This window comes from Ambystoma mexicanum, chromosome 6p (genome assembly GCF_040938575.1).
Source record: "Ambystoma mexicanum isolate Mex_15411 chromosome 6p, UKY_AmexF1_1, whole genome shotgun sequence".
NCBI classification, from domain to species: domain Eukaryota; kingdom Metazoa; phylum Chordata; class Amphibia; order Caudata; family Ambystomatidae; genus Ambystoma; species Ambystoma mexicanum.
In genome coordinates, this window is record NC_090935.1 from 216910973 (window position 1) to 216927155 (window position 16183).

Genomic DNA, 16183 nt, shown 5'->3' on the forward strand with positions numbered 1-16183 from the left:
TTGCACCCAAAAGGTGGGTGAGTCTGCTGGCCTTAAATCTTTTCTCTTTATAGCGTGTGGGGGAGGGGGACGGGGTGGTGCAACTTTGTGTAGATCCTTAGCCTATTTAATTAAAATAAAAATGTAATTAATTCCCTCTGGCAGAATAGCACAGGGTTATTTTTGAAATTGAAATCAACAAAGCTCATTTTTCAGGGTGTGCTGAAAAACTATAGGCTCTAATTTAATTGGGTAATCCATTTTGTCTGTTGACCCTTATTTCTTTAAGGAAGAGGGGTGTCTTTGTTCTTTAATCAGTCCAATCTTTTTGTCCAACTTTCTCCAACACAGGCCGTTCAATGGAGGAGGTCAGAAATCCCAAATTCTTCAATCATTCTCATTTTTCTGTCAGAATTCCCCAATGCAGACCAAAGTAGGTGGTCTGAAAAACAAATCGATAAATCACCCTGGGCCTCATTAGGACCCTGGCGGTAAGGGGTTTGCGCCAGCGTTAGCTGCGCCGACCCCTTACCGCCAACTACGAGTTCCCATAGCGCCATGGTCATTTTTCCGCCCGCTTTTTGCGGGCGTAAAAATCCATGGCGCTATGGGACCTTGGTGTTAATTACGCCACCGTAATTTACGGTGGCGTAATTAACTCCTTCCCCACTCCCATTATACCCTATGGGGCCGAAATGGGAATGGGGAAGGGTAAATGGGTCAATGGGGACTTACCGCCCCGCCGACCTCGGAATGGGGCGGTAAGTCCACCATCCGCCATGGCGTAAACGGACTTTACGCCATGGCCGGAAAGTCCGTCGATGGCGGAAGAAATCCGCCAGGGTCGTAATGAGGGCCCCTGTGTTTATTTTAAAGTGAAAGTCTGGGTGAAATAATAATTGCCTTATGCATTTGCCCAAATTTGTCCAAACTAAACTGCTAGCCTTTAAGGGTGCAGGAAAATCAAAATTGCACAGCACTACATTTGTAATTGTTTGTGTTCACTGACCAGCGCTAATTACTTCTTGAATTGAAATTGAGAAAACGTACTGTGATTTGTGTGTTTCCCCAAATAATGTGTGTGATTTATTTATGTAACAAGATGTTGATTGTGAGCAACGAAGAACGTGGCAGGTGTAGTTTGTGCGTTTTTTCTTACCATCTAATTCAAATAAAAATAAATATATTTCCTGTACACCGGCCTGGTTTTTGGCTCATTGGTAGCTCAGGGGGAAGGATCCAAGGGGTATTAGATGATTTAGAGATAGGGCTGAATAAAATAATTCATTAAACAGTTTGTTGAGTAACACCTTGAATGGGGATGGAAGGAACTCCCTGTGTTGAGGGTGGCTTCTCAATAAAGCGTTCATCTGCACACACTAGGACTTTCTATAGAGGTGTACAAAGTTCGAGGCTTCCTCGAATTTCATGACATTAATTGTGAAACCTTTTATTACTGGGGACATATAATCTGTACATTTTTAATGTGTTTATGTATGGAAAGATACATTATTGTGATTCATGGTGCTATCGAAGGTAAAGAAGGCTGTGTTGTTCCTCCTCAAACAGCCAAAGTACGGTAACTATTTTTAACACAAAATCTGGGAAGACAAGTAATACCGCATAACAATAATTGCTGAATTTGTTTCAATGAAATCATTAACTCACCTTCCACAATTTCTTTTAGGGTCAAAATGATGGCTTCCATTTCCTTACTGAGTTGTCTATCCCATGCCACTTTAATGTGTGGGACTGCAGCATACATTCCTTTTCCCTGCACTGCTTCATAAGGTCCAAGGTGTGGTCCCCCTGCCTCCCATACCCCAAGTCTTTGAAGGGGGTCTCTACCTTTTACCCCATCATGTTTCTGGTCCCAGTCCCATTCACCTCGTTCTCAGCTGTGTGTCTTCCACCCCTTTTCTTGCTGCTATATTAATCACCTCAGTACCTCTTCCCTAACCTATCCAGGCCACCGTCCATTCCCTTTCCCACCCAAGATATACCTCTAAACCTGCAATGCCACTGAAGCATGGTAAAGGCCTGCATGGCAAAATCAGCGAGGTGAATATCTGTGCTGCTAATCATGGCAAGAAAGGCATGTCACAAAATAATGATAGAGCGAGATTTTCTCTCATGGACAGTCTTGTTGAAAAGGACAACTTTGTGACTGGAACATTATTTGGATCCACCTACTGTTATATTGTGTTCCTTCCATTTTCCTGCTGAAAATTAATTCCGTTCCTCTTGGTGAACTCTTTTACTGGATGAGGTGAAGGTGAAAGTTTATATTTTTTGTCTCAATTTTGACAAATTGGATTTGTCTGTGAGTGGACAGAGCCTACACATACAGTACTGTAGATGGAGGTGTCGAGGAGGTCCCAGACATGGCCTGCACCCCTTCCCCTCATTTCGAGGTACCGGGAGCATACTCGCCAAGGTATGTGACGTATGAAGAGCAAATTAACCTACAAAGAGCTGCACTGGGACTCTGCCCAGTATACATCAGAAGATCCATACCGGTTGAAGCACCCATAACCAGACAACTCTGGGCAGCACGGTACCCTATCAGACAGCCATACCAGCCGCAGGTACGAAATGAGGAGTACCTACACACGGCCCACAAAGAGACCCCAAAAGCCGTAATGGAAGGCCAGTGGAAATGACACAAGGGCCTGAACAGATCCGAGAATGAACAAGAGCAGCTATCGGAGATAACACGCCAGTGCGAGTAACTACGAAATTGAATGGAATAGGCACAGAGAGGAGACAATGGGCCTCATTACGACTCAGGCGGTAAGGGGTTTACGGCGGCGTAAACAGCGCCGACCCTTACCGCCTGATTCCGAGGTCCCTTAGCGCCATGGAGGTTTTAACACCTGCTTTTAGCAGGTGTTAAAATCCATGGCGCTAAGGGACCTTGATGTTAATTACGGCACCGTAATTTACGGTGGCGTAATTAACGCCTTCCCCACTCCCATTATGCCCTATGGGGCAAAAATGGGAATGGGGAAGGGTAAATGGGTTAATGGGGACTTACCGCCCCGCCAACCACCATGGCGTAAATGTAGTTTACGCCATGGTGGTAAAGGTACGACCCAGGCGGTAACTTACCGCCTGGGTCGTAATGAGGCCCAATGTTACAACGTGAGGAAACAGTGTTACGAGACAAGATGGAAGCAACCGTCCTGTTAAACATGTGTAAATAGGCTTGAAACGCAAGATGCTAAGAAATCGATACTGCTTGCAATGCTTTGTAGAAGATAGAGTGGCAAGCGCCAACCATATATCTACCTCAATAAGACACATTATACAAGTGCAACTCCATTTTGTAAAAGCAGAAAGGTACCCAGGCGGCCAGAGGCCTGACAGGCCAAGTTTCAAAACGCAGCCAAAGGCAAGAAAAGGAGCGGAATCGAAACTCAACAAAGAGCGGCTCATGCCTAGGAAATCGAGGTCAACCAGAGAAGGGGAGGAGAGTGTCAGCCCACAAGACTCCAACTTCAGAACATACCAGCCTGCCTTATGAAGGTCAAGATAAAGGGGGCCCATGCAGATGGCTAGGCCGACACAGAATTAAATGCACTAAAAGCTGGAAACTGAATCTGATTCATGGTGAAATAACACGTGACCAGCCAGACGCGAAGAAGTACCATCGCCTGATGTCATCCAGGACCCGAGGATGCCATAACTTTTCCTGAGAAGAGACTACAGTTTCGAGGCCATCCTTAGCCGACTAATTGACACGTCACCCTAAAACACTGATTGATGGAAGGGAGGAGGGTGAAACTTGGGACACCAGGCACGGGGGTGTGCATTCTACATGCTGCTAATTAAAAGTGGAAATTTATGTCTAGGGGTGTAACCTGCCCAATCATAATGGACCAAGTTATCTGGAGTCCTATAGATATTGTAACCAATAGGACGTCGTTTTTGTAGTGACGTCTATCACACGTGATGTAGAGGGATGGGCATAGACGCCCACCCGATAAGAATTTTCCAATCTGCATGCCCTATTATCATATACAGATATAACACCTATACTTAAGTTACCTTTCCTAACCAATTATATTGCATGATGATTTTTTATAGAAATTAGACGTCAGTAATGACGATTTTTGCCTATAAGAGATGCTGTCCAACTGAAGTTCGAGGCGAGACAGGTGATCGCACTACAGCTGATTCTTGTTTGTTTCCCTGTTTGATGTACTTGTCATTAAACAAACTTCCCTTTGCCAACCTATTGAGTCCTCGTTATTGAGTCGTGTCGGAGTAAGTGAATCCTGCACCCCCTGTCCTCACATGGTGCAGCTATATTGTCTTACAAGTTCTAAAGGGAGAGTGCTGGCCAATGGGCCCGTCAGCGAATTCCTCTCCTCCAGAACACTTGGTAGCGTGAGGATGGTTTCGGCCATCGATTATTGATTATCGATTGATAGTTATAAGACACTTTTAAACCAATGTCACAAAGTAACTCCAGGCCTTCGGTAAAATCACGAGTCCTTTCGCCATTCCGGCTGAGTAGACTGGAAGCTCCCCGTGGACAATGATAGAGTAATAATTCAAAAATCTACAGTGGGTCTGAAGGAACCCGCCTTTCCAAGCATAACCCTTCTCATTCCCACAGGCAGCGGATCAGACGAAAATCTTAAAAGCAGGAAGAGGAAGGTGCGGTGATCCCAAAGCTCCGGAGAGGAAAAAGATGTGATTGGTGAGTAAAACAATAGACTCGTTACTTTGGCAAATGTCGTGTAGGCATTAGAGTAAGTCAAGGAAAGGTAACGGAGGGTGGTGGAGAAACAATAAAATAGTTAGAAGTGGAGAAGACTGTATATATATATTTAGGGGGTAAAGACTTGAGCATAAGAAATAAAACGTAAAGAATATCAGGGGGGCACCTGAAATAAAACATAAGGAATATCAGGGGGGCACCTGAAAAAAAACCTTAGGAATATCAGAGGAGCACCTGAAATAAAAACGTACGGAATATCAGGGGGGCAGCTGAAATAAAATGGAAGGAATATCAGGGGGGCACCTGAAATAAAACGTAAGGAATATCAGGGGGCACCTGAAGTAAAACGTAAGGAATACCGGGGGGCACCCGAGAAGAATAAAACATAAGGAATACCAGGGGGGCACCTGAGCAAAAACGTAAAGATTCACCTTGTTCCTGCGCTTTAAAGAGTGGTCAGAAGGAACGTGAACCCAGAGCCCACAGTGGGGGGACAATTTAGGGTACGGTGACGATTAAAGATGTCACAAAGGGGTTTGTTCACATCCCATGGTGGGGTATTGAGTAGAAGGCAGATATATGTGTAACCAGCTGGTGCCCATCTAGTCTGTCAAGCATCCCCGTCATATATGTCCTGTGTATGTTAAATGTGAAATTACTGTATTGATGACTTTTGGCTTTACGCAATTTCGTAACTAAGAGGGAATCGCCACTGATTTGATGAGTTTTGAGTAAATTGCTGGTATAAAATTTGGCGGGAAAAGATTGGATTGGAGCTTGCGTATTTGGTGCTCACTCATTCTATTGAAGGGTTATAGAATTGTATAATCACTGTGGTGACGTAAGAAGGAATGGAGGAAGTTACCCCGCTTGCGCATTTATGCAAGCAACTGCCCAAGCAAGCAATAAAACTGAAGAAATATAGCCAGGAGTGGGTTAAGGGTACCGTTAATAAGATGTTTATGCCGTGGCCCCAGAATGGGTCGCTTTCTAAGGCTGTTTTACAGCACATGACCATCTTCCTACACGCCACAGATACAGAAGCTAGAGAAACGTCTTGCTGTTCTTGAGTTGTGGAAAATGTTTGAAGAAATGAAGGTGGAAGAACCACCCACAGATTGGATATTAGATGTATGTACAGAGGGGGGTGGGACGCCTACCACGCCACCTGCCCCGCCTGAGCCAATAATTGAAGGGAGTAAGTCAGAGGGTATTTACCCGTTAAGAGAACTTAAGGCAGCCACGGGATACAGCAATCCAACATATGAGTCGCCTACATACAGTAGTGACAACATCAAAGAAAAGGACCAGGAAAGTAATCTTGCCTCCATAGTCCGGAGGGACAAGTAGAGACACAGCGATGAAGGAAAGGATCAAGCACAGAATAGAAGATCTATCGAGAAAGAGAGAGAGGGAAAAAAGTGGAAAGGGGACGATGAGTTAACATTCGCAAAGGACGAATGGATGGGAGGACAGATACTATTGAAATTAGATGGAAAAGGAAGTGATGACGTAAGGCCGAGTGAACGGTCCGATGGGGTGCAGAGAAAAGAAAAAGAGAAAGAAAAGGACATGAGAGACGAGAGGGTAAGAAAGAAGGATAGGTTGAGGCGCGAACAACTATATCGTGAAGAGCAAGGAATACCGCTCATTCGCACACAATACGCAGCCTACGAAAGCCTACGAAAGGTAAATGCAGAACATGCTAAAGTTAGAGGAAGAAAGGAGAGTGCAAGAAAGGAAAGTAAAGAAGCGGGAAGACGAGGAAAGTAGAAGGGCAAAAGAACGTAGAAATGAACGGATGAGGGAAGTAGATAAGACTAGAGAAGAAGCGAAGATGCAAAAAGATATAGATGAGGAAGCAGAACGTAAGTGCAGACAGAGGGCACGAGATTTAGAATATTTGCAACGGGAAGTTAAAAAACCCAATCCTGTTGAAGAATGGGAAGACATAGAAGAATTCTTTCCTGCAAGCGATGCGGTACCAGGTACAAGTGGGACAAATATTGAAGATGACTACGACACCAGAAGCATCGAGGAAACGATTGATAAAATCTATGACGAAATGGGGCAGGAACTAATTTCCCAAGGGGGAAGGGAGAATGAGCGCTTAGAGAGCATGACATTGAGGATGTCACCCAAAGTAGTGGGAGCAGGGGACTGAGCTAGAGATTGGGCAGAACGAAGAAGATGCAAGAAGTTGCGTAAACTGGGAGTATTCAGAGTCTGACTCCGGTGGGGAAATGGAGGAAGTGGCATATGACGATGGGATGCAAAAAACGTCTCCCAAGGGACCAAGAGGTATGATGGTCAAATGCTAGCAGGTCCACAAGTAGGACACCGAAGTCCGCTGGACAGTCCAGCCGACATGATGAAACATCCCACGGTCAGAGGGGGGCATCCGCACCTGCCTATGCGGACAGGTTAAGGGCATTGCCAGGTCGACGGCAAGGTGGGAACGCCACCCCGGCGAAAGACAGGAGAGGTATGGGGAAGGAGAAGGTGGACTGTGCTTTCCAATTCCCATTGCTAGAAAAGTGGGGAACAAGACCGCAATATATTCCATGGCCACACATGGACCGGGAGAACCTTAAAAATAAGCTTCCAATGCTGACCTCGGGAGCTAGAAAGTGGATACATGAATTAGAGAAAATGACAGTGGGTGTCACCCTTGCCATAGGGGACATTAAGGGGCCCCTAATTGCTATACTTGGTGAAAGAGCAGACTACGTGTAGAAAAGGGCAGGCAACCCTAGGGTAACCGTAACAGACACCTCCCATGACTGAGCGCCATTTAATAACTGTAGAGCAGCAGTGTGGAAAGCGATGCATACGCTATATCCAGACACATCTGATATGGGAGCTATAATGACTAGAAAAATGAAAGAGTCAGAAGATCCTTTGCTTTATATCCAGAATTTTCAAGATGCGTGGGTGCTCGAAACTCATGAATCTTGGACGAAATCCATACCTGTATTCTACCATATATTGTGTCAAGAGTTACCAGAACCGGTGCAAAAACAGCTGAAGAAATTGGTAGGAATGAAAGCTAAACCATGGGCCGAAATACAGTTGACAATTGCACACTATTGTAGATTGTTGCAAGAAAAGAATCGGAAAAAGGAGACAACACGTAAGGGAGAGGAGGCGAAGCTAGTGCAAAGGAAACTCTCAAAGTATGCTCTCGAGGGAGCCATGCTCACCAGCCCAGCCGAGCCAAGTGCACAACACGTGACTAACTCATCACAGAATAATCAGGGTAACACAGGATTTTACCCAAGAGAAAGATGTTTTGGAGGAAGAGGTTGGCAAAATAATCAGGGAGGGTTTCGAGGTAACCAAGGAGGTTTTCAAAATGTTCAAGATGGCTTCCAGAACACACAGATAGGCAATCCACCTATGCCAGATGGCCAGATGGCCCGACCACCGCCAGTATGTTCGCTGTGTGGAATGACTGGACACGTGGCGCGCTTGTGCAGAAGTCATGGCATGTATAACCAAGGGATGGGGGCAGGCATGGTGAATCAACTTGCCATCCCGCAACAGGGTGCTGCACAAAATTACACCGTGCAGCAGCAGGCGGCAGGCTTGCAGCAAGGTGCACAGCAAGTGGTTCAACCACCGAACATGGGGAACTTGCCTCAGGGACAACCCCAGCAGGCACCGCCGCAGATGACTCAGGGCAATAATCCCAAAGGGGGAATTAACCCTGGAAATGGGGGAAACCCATAAATGTACAGTGGACCGAACCTATATATAAAATAGGACAGCTCACGGGAGACTCTGATGTGTTCTATCCTATCAGTGACACCAGACCCTAATAGGGAACCTAGGGTGAATGTCACCATAGGGGGTAAAGAATATTCCTTCCTAGTTGACACGGGTGCAACGCGTTCGTGCATACGAGAAGGCAAAGTTTCCGTGTCCGGCGAGGCTATAGATACCCAGAGTTTCAATGGAGGTCATAGTAGAGTTCCCTTTACAGATGCACTTCAAGTCTCAGTGGGAGAACGCAAAATGAATGTACCTCTATTATATTCACGGCAGACCCCAGTAAATATTCTGGGTTGGGACCTGATGACTAAATTAAACATGACCATCTTGTTTACCGAGAATGGTATAGTATGCTCCACCCCAGGAATGCATTATTCAAATGTGTGCGAAATGATCAGCGCATACACAGGACGTATAGCTATGAGAGCTATACAGTTAGAACCAGAAATCTTTGAATATGGCGTGTGGGTGCTCATGGCAGGATTGCCAGGCCTCGCAGACCAAACTATGAGAACCCCTGACGAGTTTCTATTCAGACCAAGAATACCCATGCACGAAGAGGAGGGACAAGTATTTCCCTTAATGATCCAATCTGCCGCAGTGTGAGGAAAAGTGGTACTGGTTGAAGGATATGACGATGAAGGCAGACAATGGTGTGCGATTATTGTCATTGAAGAAGGGTATCGAGTGACTGACGTCACCGATGACGATCTGTTCAAAGAACACCCTGACCTAAAAGAGACAAGAGTGGAGGTGAGTCTCATATTTTGGGTCAAAATGATCAAACGGGAAGTGCCAGAGAGAATGATGTTGGCACTGGTACGCCCAGAATACTTTGAGGACGACATGGCCCAAGTTCCTGCCGCAGCATGGACTACAGAGCCCCCTATGATGTAGGTCTCCTGAAAGGGGCGGGTGAAGTGAAAATCAAACTGAAACCAGGAGCAATTTTACCATGAGCGCAACAATATCCCATGTCCAGAGAGGCAGATGAAGGAATAGCGAAGACAATCTCTGCCATGATGCAACACAGTGATTTACCCTGTCAAAAAATCAAAGGGAGGGTCTTGGCGTTTAATCCAAGATTTACGCGCATTAAACGATATAGTTGAAGCCGAATTCCCTCTAGTCCCTAATCCATCCACAATTCTGTGCAACATACCCACTGGGGCAATATATTTCACGGTGATCGATTTGAAAATGCATTCTTCTCAATCCCGTTGCACCGTGACTCTCAAGACCTGACATCATTTACTTTCAGACAAATGCATCTGAAAAGTACGAGGTTGCCACAGGGGTACTGTGAGTCTCCATCCATTTTCAACAGAGTCCTGCAGATGGACCTAAGCAATATTGCAGTGGACAGTGTTGTTTTGCAGTATGTAGATGACATTCTGATCTGCAGCACCATTGAAGAGCAATGCAGGCACGATTCTGTCCAGCTATTGACTACACTGGCTGAGAAGGGATACAAAGTAGACAAGGATAAATTGCAGTACTGCCAACAGGAGGTATTGCACATAGGCAACTGATCTCACATGAGGGGAAGAAGGTAACCCCAGAAAGAGCTGAAGCTAACATGAACACGGCCAAGCCGCGCACGATAAAACAAATGCAAAGCTACCTAGGCCTGTGCAATTACGTCAGAGCATGGGTCTTTGACTACAGCCCGTATACCAAGCCCTTGCTACAGGCCTTTAAAAAGGCCCAGGCAACAGAAGAAGAAATTGAATGGAATGAAGCAATTGAGAAAGGGTTTACAGAACTCAAGGGGGCAATTTGTAAGGCCCCAATTCTCAGGATTCCTTATTACGTGGAGGAATTCTACTTATTCTCACATACCGATGGCAATTTTATGATGGTAGTGCTTGCGCAGCGAACCTCGCTGGGCTACAAGCCCCTAGCATATTACAACGGGAGTCTGGACCCGGTCATGAAGGGCCGCTTCCCATGTGAACAAAATCTAGCTGCTGCCACAATCGCCATCGAGAAGGTGTTATCCATTGTGATGGGGTGCTACATGACATTGTATGTTGAGCACTCACTGCTCGCCATGTTAGAGAAGCCAAAGGGCACACTGACATCTCAAAGAACATCCGCCTATGAGGTGATTATCTCTAATCCATCGATAAAAATAGTGTGATGTAAAACTGTACACCCTGCTACATTCATAGCTGAGCCAATCACAGTGGGGGAACCTATACACGACTGTGCGAACTATGAGGAATTCTATGATGAAATCCCCAGGGTAAAAGAAAATGCCCTGGCAGGTGGAGAGTCGTCTTTATTGATGAGTCTTCGAGAATTGACCAAGAAGACAGACAAAGGTATACAGGCGTGGCCGTGGTAAAGCACCTAGCGAATGGAGAGTTTAAAGTACTTGTTAGTGCACGAATACCATCCCATTATTCGGCACAGGCTGCAGAACTATTGGCATTGATACTCGCCACTGAGAATCATGCAGCCCAGGAAGTAATGGTGTACAGTGACTCTGCCTATGTGACGTCCACAGTGCACGCAGGCTTAGCGCACTGGAAAAGGAGGGGCTACCTCCGAGCAGATGGCACGCCAGTGCAACATGCAGCCTTATTGGACAGGCTGATAAAAGCACTACAGCTCCCAGTGGGCATAGCGGCCGTGAAATGCGCCGCTCATACCAAGGGGACAGATTTTGTGTCTCGTGGAAATCATGAAGCAGACATGGAAACCAAGCGCATGGCATCCAAGAATTAAACAATCATGGACGTGGAGGTGGCACGTACCCATGAGCGAATGATGGTAGCGCAAGCCACACCGGAAGCCTATAGTAATATGGGGCAGACTCAGCTAATGGAGCTCCAGGGGGAGGCACCACAGGAGGAGAAGAATTTATGGAAGCGTCAAGGGTGTTCCTTAAACCCCTCTGACGGGTTGTGGAGGCACAACAGCACTGGTAAACCAGTAATGCCTGTCGCCCACCTAAAGGTAGCAATAGAACAACTGCACTACCCCATCCACTTGACAAAAGAAAATCTTGCTGCAACGCTCGCAGAAGACTGGTTCATACCGAATTTGGCAGAGGATGTTGCATTTTTCATGGTGAACTGCATTATCTGCCAGCAATTCACAGCTGGGCACACATTGAAAATAGTGAGAGGAATCATTCCCAGACCAAACGGACCATTCCAGCACCTACATATCGGCTATGTCGACATGATTCAAGTGTGCAATGGGTACAGGTATTTAATTGTGGTGGTGGGTCCATTTTCTAGATGGATAGAAGCAGGTCCCTGTACACACCCCTACGCTGCCTGTGCTGCTAAGTTCCTGGTGAGGGAAGTGTTCCCTAAATGGGGGTTGTGTGAGGTAATGCAGATCAGATAATGGGGCCCACTTTGTAAATTCAGTGTTCGACCAGATTAGTTCATTGCTTGGTATAAAGCACAAGTTCTCGTTGGCGTATCATCCAGAGGGGAATGGGATATGTGAATGGATCAACGGCTTGCTTAAGGAGAGGATAGCCAAGTTGAAGCTCACATTAAAGAAGGGATGGCTGCACTGTCTACCATTGGCATTGTATGCACTTCGGAAAAAACCAGGCTTCGACCATCACCTGATGCCGCACAAGATAGTTACAGGCAGAAGGAAGAGGACCCCTTTTACCCCCAGAGATAGAGCTAGTTGTCATTCCCAGCTGAGTAGGGAGGTTCTGGGAAGAGAGATGCAAAGGTACCTAAACTGTTTAACATCCAGTGCCTCTGTCATTTCAAACCAACTGCAGCGACGGCGAAGAGGGGGCGGTGCAGCAGTAAACACATCAGGGAGTGCTGAAGCAGACACTGAGCAAGGTGTACATGTGCCCCTCGTCTTCCCTGGTGACAGCATTTTGGTGAAGAACTTTACCAGGAAAAAGTCAGACGAGCCAAGATTTAATGGCCCGTTCATTGTAGAGGACTGCACCCCCTCCGCCGTCAAGCTCCAGGGCAGAAGGGCATGGATCTTCATAAATGACATTAAGCCCTACATAGGGGAGAGCCCTCCTGCTGCATCCGACTGCAAAGAGACCATGGACAATGACTGCAAAGAGACCACGGACAACGGGGAAGAACATCAGCACGTGCAAACAAGATCCATGGTGAAGAAGAAGGACGCATGAGCAGAAAACCAAGACAAAGAACAGGGTGCAAAGTGTGGCATAGAACGGGACAGGTTCCCCAAGCAAGGGGAAATAAAGACTTAATGAACACTCTGTACATCCCAGTGGCAGGGTAAAGAGAAGCACATCCTAAGCCACAACAACATTGATAAAATGAGCGTTCGAAAGCACAACATACTCAATTAGTACAAAGAATCAAGACTCTGATAGACTGCAAATAAGACATCACCTGAGAGTGTAACACAGTATCCTGAATCAATCAGTGTTGAGACTTTGTTCACAGAACTTATGGTATCTTTCGGCAGAAGTATCAAGTGGGATGTGCTAACCTATTTTCAACTCATGGTGCTATCATACCCATCACTCATAGGGAGAGGAGTCATTGTCACAGACTTTATCCAAGATCCGACCAACAAGAAAATAATCTGGCAACTACTGACTGTCATCACGGAAGCCTTCATTGTACTATCAGAGTACGGTGATAAGGGTACAGATGCTTCCACCACAAGCGATCATTGATGAATTTACATATACCCTATTTTTCCGCATCATAGAGGACTGCCCAGGACTCGTAGGGAGAACCACGGATACCCTAACATACATCAGAGATCCAAGAAACAACAAATTCCTAAACCAAGTGTGGTACAAATTAAATTACGTGGTTGCAATCCACGCAGCAGGAAAGTGTAAAAACTGTTCACGTCAAAAGAAAGGATTGTGATCAGGACCCAACAAACAAGGCAGATGTCCCTGACTCCCGCAGATACCCAACTGGCCCACAATGTCATGCTCAGACTAGTCACAGAATATACTGAAATGGTAGGAAGGCCTGCAGAAGTTGGCATCATCACCTTCTTTAGAGATCCGGTCAACGCTCCACACATGGGTACACTTCTCCATAGCATTAATGCTCCAAGGGGAACTGTCCAACTTCCAGCGAGAACTCCTAAGGAGATTCCAGTGAGACCTTTCGCCGAGGGACAGATCGAGGAGACAAAGACTGTTCACGCTGTAAGAAAGGCCTGTGATCTAGAGGCTAGAAAACCAGAGCAAATGTCATTAACCCCAGAAGACAGCCAATATGCATATCGTGTTTTCTTCCACCTCATTGAAAACTTTCCAGAACTAGTGGGTAGACCTAGCAATGTTGACATAGCCCCATTCCTCAGAGATCCAGCAAAAAACACGCAATTAAACTCCTGAAGGCTATCATAGTGTAACTAAGAAGCAATTATGGACATCCACTGCTGAGAGAGAGAAGGAGAAAGTCCAAAATAGAACTTTGTCATCATTGGTTCAGAAAGAGAAAACAGATACTGTTCTTCAACTTGTCACCGAGAGACCGAACGAAAGGAGCAGACACAAGAACTTCACCATCTTATTTTTCCTTTCCTGCATCCTTCTAATTTTTTCTATTTTTTTTATATATTGACTTCTGCTTTTATTTTTGTTCCTGTTTGTACAACATCCTATTTTCGTGATTTTGACTTGTTTTCTATTTTTCCAAATATTAATTTTTATTTTATTTTTTGTTCCTATTTTTTGTACGATTAGCTCATTTTTTCCTATGTTTGCCACACGTTCACTTTTATTTTTATTTTTATTTTTTCAGCATTCCACTTTTGTGTAATTTGTAGCAATCCTTTCAGTTTCTTCTTTCGCATTGAACTGTCACCAGCATGTCCTCAGGACCAAGGCAAATTTGAGGCATCCACTGGGACCTCACCTACCTTAGATACGCATAAATAAATGTGATGTATCAGAACTGCTAGCCTAACCCTTTTCTTTAGTCTAGCTCAGGAACTGTACTGAGGACACAGAGACTACCGTCGTCACTCACGTGAGGGGGACATTTGGAGAAGCACTCGTCCCTCTAATAGTAACAAACTCTCGAAATACGAGACCAGAGCAAAAGAAGGAATAAATAACTGACTATGAACTCATTTGAAATGGGGGCCCAGAGCAGTAACTTGGTTTTACCCCCAACAGAAGGGCGCCCCGCTTTCCTGGGAGAAAATGCTACCAGATGTCTTAAAAATATATCATGTATATATGCTTGCTGATCACCATTGTCTTTCTGTCATTGACTATCAGAACTGCTCTCTCCGTTGGTGCACGAAGCATCCCAATTTCAGTGCACCTACCAGATAATGAATATACGAATCCCACCAAAGCACCCAGACCATACATCGTGATTCCAGTTCCAAGAAAAGCTAATGATGAAGCAAATGATTTAAAATTGAATGTAATTAGCAGTGATACGTATACACTTGAGGTAATGAATGGGGAAAAAAGCTGGAGACAGGGTTAGCATGGAATGAATGAAAACGTTGCACTGACCACTGCACGCACCCACGCACAGGATGCACACAGACAAGGGCAAGTGTCAATGGCTACAAGGCCTCCAACGAAGGCAGCAGAGAAGGAGAGACTGCCTGCCGAACATTCAATTACAGAGAATAGTGGTGATAACCAAGAAAAGCCAAGTGAATTACCAAAGACGAAGGAAATAGCAAAATCCCTCAAAAGAACAGAAGTGGCCACGAAAGAACTCACAGAGAAGACACACATGCTAATAGAGTATTTGTTCCCATTCAAAGTCAAAGCAAAGAAACTACACAAGGGAGGTCATTACAACCCAGGCGTTAAGGGTTTAAAGGCGCCGTCGGCGCCGTTAACCCTTAACGCCTGATTCCCATTTTAATGCCTGCTTTTAGCAGGCGTTAAAATGCAAGATGCTAAGCCGCCTTGGTGCTAATTAAGGCACCGTAATTTACAGTGCCGTAATTAGCGCCTTCCCCACTCCCATTATGCCCTCTGGGGCAAAAATAGGAATGGGGAAGGGGCCATGGTGAATGGGGATTTACCGCCCCGCCAAGCTTGGAATGGGGCGGTAAATCCGCCATCCACCATGGCATTAAGGTAAATTATGCCTTGGCGGTAAAGTTGAAAACTTACCGCCAAGGTTGTAATGAGGGCCAAGGAGCTGAAAAACAGAACTATAGAAACTATATCAGCAAACACATCTGCTCCAACGCAAGGAACAAGCCGCAGGCCTACAACACAACCACGAGTTGGGAGGTTGGTGAACCAATGGTGGTTACGGGAAGTTTATGGCAGACTACAAAAGGGAAGGAAAGGAATCACAAATCCTCCTCCTACCACAGCGATGCAGTCGAGGCAGCCTGCTCCATCGAGATACCTGAAGTGGAAAAGTAACACAGATGCATTCAGAGACGTAATCATAGCAAACTACAGAAGAACGCTGAGAATCAAGAGAAGCCCTCATGAAGATAACAATGAACTTAATGAATACGTGGACATCACAGCCCATCTCAGAAACAACATATGGTACCAGCACATGAAGGAAGTAGGACGAAGTAAGTCAGAAGGAGAATGCTTCGTCTGTGCACTCTTACCATACAGGATGGGAAAATCCAAGATCTTCATGGCTGTAGAAATCGATGTCCCTACAGCACACTGTATGTCACATGTAGCAATGTGCAACACCAGTGGACAATTTATGGGAAGAGACGCCTCGTTGATATGGGCCAATGAAAAGGATT